We start from the raw sequence: 7,292 nt of genomic DNA, 5'->3' as shown, positions 1-7,292 counted from the left end.
TGAGAACATCCCCCTCACCTCCCAGCACTCCCCAACACCTGAGTTCTATAAACAGCCAGGGAGAAACCCGGTTTAACCAGCCCAAATCCAAAACCTGGCTTAATCAGCCCAAATCTGAAACCTGGTTTAACCAACCCAAATCCAAAACCTGGCTTGATCAACCCAAACCCCAAACCTGGTTTATCAACCCAAATCCAAAACCTGTTTTAACCAAGCCAAATCCAAAACCTGGTTCCATCAGCCCAAATCCAAAACCTGGCTCAATCAACCTGAATCCAAAACCTGGCTCAATCAATCCAAACTCCAAACCTGGTTTATCAACCCAAATCCAAAACCTGTTTTAACCAAGCCAAATCCAAAACCTGGCTCAATCAACCCAAATCCAAAACCTGGCTCAATCAACCCAAACCCCAAACCTGGCTTATCAACCCAAATCCTCTGGTGGCTTTAAAAGAGGGCAAATACTGCAGCTGAAACAAAGATTGTAGAGTAAGAAGGGAGAGAAAAAAAAACCACTCCAACTTTTAATTTGTGCTGGATTAATCTGGGAGAGACTCTTTCACCTGATGCCCCACGTAATTATATCCAAAACTTTCCCTGGGCTCACGTGTTCCATCGTTGTTGGTTACTCTAATTAGCTCTCAGATTCCTACAGCTGCAAAGATGGAATAAATTGTGCAGAACTCCAGCTCTGCACAACAAACACTGCTCCCAGAATTCCCAGGGATGCTGCCCATGGCATCCCAGGGAGGCTTCCCGGGACTGCAAACCCCGGGAGATGCTTTGCTAAATTCTTCCAGTCCCCATCCCTGGGCACGGGCACTGACAACGGGACACAGGACAATGCGGGATCCAGGAATGCGGGGATGAGGGGATACAGGGATGGAGGGATACCAGGATGCAAGGATGAGGGGATGAGGAGCTGTAGGGATACAAGGATGTAGGGATACAGGGATGAGGGCATGCAGGGATATAGAGATACAAGGATAGCGGGATACAAGAATGTGAGGGGTTAAGGTATGCAGGGATGTAGGGCTGCAGGGATGTGGGGATACAGGGATGCAGGGACACAGGGATGCAGAGATGATGGGATGATGGATGCAGGGATGAAGGGATACAGGGATGATGGAATGAAGGGATACAAGGATGAGGGGATGCAGGGATGTAAGGATACAGGGATGATATCGATGCAGAGATACAGCGACGCAGGGACACGGGGATGCAGGGACACAGGGATGTAGGGACAAGGGGATGCAGGGATGCAGGGATAGGGGGATGAGGGGATGTGGGGCTGCCTCCCTGCCCACCCCAGCCCCTCTGAGCCCAGCCCTCAGAGCCTGCAGCACCATCCCCAGCACTTCACCCCCTCCTCATCCTCACCCCCACTGCACAGCTCATCCAGGGAATCCATTCCTCCCCGGGTAACCTCACACCACTCCAAACCTGTGCACTGCCACTTAATTGTTACTAACAGGTAAATCAAAGGTAAAAGAGAACTAATTAATTTTCCAGCTCAGTTTTATTTTACTGTTACTGTTTTGAGAAAATAGAACTAAACCCCATTAGTGTTAAGGTAAGACCATGAAACAACATAATATAATGCAAGAAAGACATTTAATAGCATAGAGGAATGTTAAATTACTAATTAACTCCAAGTTACTGTATAAAAAAGCAGAGTAATTTACAGGATTATTGCAATATGCAGCTTAGATTGCCACAAGGGTCAGCTGGGGAGCATTTCCTGCTATTTCTTTCAGTGGGGTGGTTATTGTACAATTCCTCTCACATTAAAATCTACTGTCCTTACCCACAGTTCAGTGCTGCTAATTAGCAGCCGCTGAGATTTCCCGAGCAGTCATTTTTTTCTGTGTTCAGCTGCCAAATGTTCCCAACTGCTCGGGAAGCTCCGAGTGTCCGGCTGCCCACCCTGCCCCGGGCTCAGCACCCGGGCCAGGGGAACACCCCCCACATTATCTGTCCTGCCCTTTGTCTCCGCAGGGCAGGTCAGCAGAGCCCTTCTGGCACCTTTGGCCGAGCCACAGAACTCGGAAATATTTTTTTTTCCCCTCTTTTTTCCCCCCCTGAACACTCCCTGCACTGCTCAAAGCCCGACACTGGAAGCTCTCCAATCTGTGCTTTTTTTCCCATTCAAAAGCGAGTGTTTCCGCATTCTATTTAAACTTTTATTTAAACAAGAAAGCCAGAAAAGGCATCTTTTAGTTTTTACCTAAATATATAAGAAGAATGCCATAACTTTGATTAATAATTGATTAAATAAACCATCCCCACATCAAAGGCAGGAAGAAGAGCTGTTCCACAGAAAGGCTCGACTATCAAATAGCACTTTGTTGTCTTAAACACTGCTCAGATCTGCAGCATTACATACCTCGTTGCACATTAATGTTGGAGGTTATAAATGGCAGCATTTCCCAAAGAGTTTATTATTATTATTATTATTGTTATTCCAAAAGGGAAATAGAATCCAGCCTTTATTTTTTTTCTAATTAAACAGCAGCAGTTTGAAACCAGAGAAATTTGGCCGACACTCGCAGAGCCTCCTCTTTTCCTCTCTCTCCCTTTTGTTGGCTTTATGACTAATTTATGTTTAACCTTCTTGAGAATCCACGGTCACAAGACACTTTCTAAAAAAATTCAAAGCAACTTTCTCTGTGTCCAACAGAAGGGCAAAAGGTCTGGGGAGCTGGGAAACATTCGGAATTGAAAGAGGCGGCACGATCTCCTTCACCTCCTCTTCACGGCAGTAAGAGCAATCAGGAAACAACCACTAATTGCTTCATCAAAATTAAGCTTCTCCAGCTTCATACCAATTATTTCACCATGGCTGTTCAGAGCCTCGTGTGCTTCCCAGCCACACGAAGGAAAAACAAGTCAGGGATCTGACTGCAGCGCATCGCCCGGGATCGCGCTTCGGATTTCAGGGTTCAGCTCTTCCACCTGCTGGAATCCCCCCTTCAAATTGCCAAAGTTGCTCAAAACATAAAGCACCTGAATATACTGGTCCTTCATTTGCACATGAGAAAGGTTTGTAAAATTTACTCACTACAAGAGTGCAAAATTCATTGTGCTGACAAGAATAAATCCATTCAGTCGGTGATCAAAACAGTAGCCCAAGGGTAACAAAGAACAAGTGTCAACCACATTTGCTCTGAAGTGCCACAAAAATCCCCCCTGGGAATTCCAATCATGATGCTCTATAACTATATTTATATAAGGGATTTTTTTTTTTAAAGGGAGGAAATACAAAGGGTAAAAGGACTACGTTTTGAGGATGAAGAACTTTTAAACTGGTTTAATTTTCCCTTCAAAATACGATGGTAGAGTGTTCAAAAATTAATATAAAAAGCATTTAAAATGAAGTGCATTAGTCACTGCTCAAAGATACATTTTCTTCTGCGTGATGTGCAGGGATCTGCATCAGTGGATATATACACACATATATTATAAATGTATATACACACACATGTATGTACACATTATAAATGTATATATACATATCTATGCATATTATAAATGTATATGTATACATATATATATAACTTTAAATATATATATATATATAGTGTATCTCTGCTGCAATATAAGTGATAATCCTTGAATACTGTTTCTTTTGGCAGTGAGATGCTCTTAATGCTCCTGCAGAGCTGACAAACACCTTGGTGTGGCTGAGGACAGAGCTCAAGGTAAAGGGCTGCAGCTTTTCCCTCCCCAGCCCGGCCAGTGGCTCCTGACTCCACAGAGCACTTCAATCTGTGCAACATGGAGCACATGCTGAACCACATTCCTATTGCCAAAAACAGAGCAAAACCCCCCAGTGATTGCTGGAGCCAGGGCAAGTCAAGCCCAGGTTTCTGCTCGCTGGGTTTTGGGGTTTTTCCTACACTTTGTTGTGTTCTCGGTGTTTCCTTTGATGCTCTGACTTTCTCCACTAATTATTACAGCATCATTTTCCCCTCGTTCCTTCTATCTTGGCAGAGAACAGAGTGATGGGAGCACACCACAGAAATATCCAGCTATATTTTTAATATAAGCCTTGTATTTATGTGCCATCGGGGAAGCTAAAATGCATATGGGCAGAGGAGGAGACTCTTCTCTGCGAGGCTCCAAAAATTCCTGGGTGCAGCTGATAATCTTTGATTATTTTTCCCCAAATGAGATTTTTTTTTTTCCTCCTCTCTCCCTGACAGAGGCAGCCAATGACAGGCCTATTTCCATGCTGGCCAGGGCTGCTGTTACTGGGAATGGTTAAATCCAGCCTTGGGTGCAGACCCTGCATGTGCTCCTGGAGGGAGAGCACACACCCTCCTGCCCCAGCTTCACACGAGGGTTGGGAAGAGAGGCACAGAAACAAACAGGCCAGTGGGGAAAAATAAAGTATTTAGCACCTACTTTACAGGGAGAACAACAGGTCACAGTTCTCTACTTTTCCCCCACTTAAAAATAAACCTGGGTTAAAAGAAATCGATACTGTGGTTCCTGGAATTCTGCAAAGCTTGATTTGTTCCTTTGAGGACCTGGGATCATCCCAAAGTATCTTTTAGGTGCTGTCACCACGGCGGAGCCAGGAAATACAGAAAACTGTATTAAATGAGCTTTTAAACTTTTTTTCTCTTATGCCCCACCTACACTTCATACCGTGAAATGCTGCATTTCCCCAGGTTTTCGCCCACCCAGGCGGGTCCATCCCTCCATCCCGCAGGGGTGCCCGCCCCGCTGGCAGCTGGCAGTGCCCTGCGGGATCCGGGGGGGGGTGGGAATGGCCCATCCTGCCCCTGTCCCTGCCACCAGGCACGGCAGGGCTCAGCCCCAGGGCCGTGCTCCCGCCGAGCATCCTCATTCCCGGCTGCCCGGCCTGCTGTGCCGGCTCGGGGCTGGGATGCGCGGGATGCGCTCGGAGCCGGGACCGGCCCTAATCGAAGTGGCAGGGCCGTCACCGTCCATCTATAGCATCATCCCCTCCTCCCGCACGGATAAACCCCAAAACAATCGCCCTGATAACTCCCGAATAATGGCCCTGATGCTGCATTGTTCCCACTCAACCACATCTGGCCATTCCATTGTTCCCACTCAATCACATCTGGCCATTCCATTGTTCCCACTCAATCACATCTGGCCATCCAGCCCCAGCACTCCGCAAACAACCGCAGGAAAACCCCTCGGACCGGAGCCCTTCCCTGCTCCTACAGTCAGGGGGATTCCCAGTTCCCACATGGAAAAAACGATAAACACACAGACGAGTGGTTCTGTGAGGGCAGCGCTGCCATTCACGGCGTCCCTCGGGAATGTTCCCATCGGGAAAGCAGATCCAGGGCCTCTCCCAAGGTGGGGACCCTGCCCGCACCCCTGGGGAAGGCAGGAATCCCGCCCTGACCTGCAGGAGTTGCTGGAAAGATGAGCTGGAAAGGTGATTAACAGCTCCTGCCAGGACAGGATGGGGCAGGAATGACCTGCTGGAAGGACAAGGGACAAAGGGAGGAGAGGAAGGACCACGGGCAGGGCTGGGGCAGCAGCAGGAGGTGCATTCACAGCAATGCAAACATGCTTTTTTTTTTCTTAAATTTTCTAGTAAAATACTTCATTCAAACAACACCTAGAACTTCAAAACATCGCTTTCTCTGTTTTGTTCACTGAGCTGGACTTGGTTTATTGAAAACGTCCTTGCTCCAAAACGAATTTTTACGGAACTGGAGCCAAATGTTTCCTTCCTATAATGACAATTCCGATAAAATTCTTCAAGTTGGAAAACCTCCCAGCGAAGGTGAAGCCTGTGAGTTATGGATCTAACCCAATGTGCCATTTGTTCTGGTGATTTTTACAAATGTTCTAATAATGGATACAACCTCAATAACCCCAGACTTCCATGCACTTTTACCAGAAGGAAAAGAAAAACTTTAGGAAGTTTCAAAGATTTTATTTCCTGACTGTGGATTCTTCACGCAATGTGATGCCGTGAGTGCACTTTTAAGGTTTGACATTCTGTGAATGTGAAGATCTACACTGAAAGGAAACACATTTCCAGAGCAACTGGACAACCCACAGGGAAACAGGGAAATGCAGGAAGATTACTCAGTGTTACGTTGGAATGACACGATTACATAGGAATAAAAAACTGCTTTAGTTATATATTTAACAAACAACCTGTTATGCCTCGGGAAACTCAAAAATTAAATTGCCTGCTTGGTTTGAACATACTGAGATAATATTAGCACTTCAAAATGAATTCCTGCTATTTCATGGCTTCACTGCGACTCAAACCGCGCTCGACTCACGAGCGGATGGAGCTGGAGAGGACACTGATCTCCAACTGCAGCAGCTGCTCCGCTCGGGGAGCTGAAGGATTTTAATTTCCCTGCTGAATCCGAGACAGAAATGTCTGCACTAGTCCCACCACTAATTAATGCACCACTTGAGCTGCACTAACTAGACCAGGACAACAGATTTTTTGGGTTGCCCGGGTTGTCTGTATTTCGGAAATTGTCGTCACTGGCTCTATATAATTATTGGAGCCCAACTCCTTTGCTTCCTGAAATCCTAATTGCTGCTGCCAACACGGCAGAGAACGAGGTTTCCTTCAGGACAGTTACAATCACAGGGTCCTTTTCTCTGCCTGTGCTCCAGGGCTGCTGGGCACGTCAGTCCTCACTGCTCTTCCAGGAGAAGTCATGGAATCTCTCACTTCTGGCAATTTGTGCTTTGAGCTTCAGTGAGCTTTTCCTTTGATGCTCTGAGATGCCACCACAGAACCTGCTCCACTCACCCACTGCCTCTTGCAGAACCTGCTGCTTGGTTGGAAACTTCAGTGTCCTGATTCAGGTCAAATTTCTTTTTGATTTTAGATTTCTTCTACATGTAGTTAATATCCTCCTTCCTTCCTCCCTCCTTTATAAAGGTTTTAAATAAAGGGTTTTCTTATGCTGTGCCTCAAGACATGGTCTCCTTGGTCATTGCTATCACCAAGAATCATTATTTATTAATGAATTGCCAGCTCATTCTCTATATGATGGCATATTTCAATATTCAGTGTCACTGTTCTTATCATCTCACCTGGGACATGCTCAAATAAAATGTATTTTAGCTTTTGACCAACTGTTGTAGCCACTGAGCACTTGAGTGTGGCCTTGGGGCACATCTCAGATCTAGTACAGTCCTTTTTACCAGATTTCTCTTTCTTTGTGTTGTGCAAAAAGGAAATTCCTGTATCATTAGCAAAGAGTGTTGCTCTTTAAAAGCTGAGGAAGGGGAGGTTATTATCAATGCCTGTAAAAGACAATTAT

The sequence above is a fragment of the Corapipo altera genome, unplaced genomic scaffold, assembly GCF_003945725.1.
Source record: "Corapipo altera isolate COAL_440 unplaced genomic scaffold, ASM394572v1 68, whole genome shotgun sequence".
NCBI classification, from domain to species: domain Eukaryota; kingdom Metazoa; phylum Chordata; class Aves; order Passeriformes; family Pipridae; genus Corapipo; species Corapipo altera.
This window is presented reverse-complemented; position numbering follows the sequence as displayed.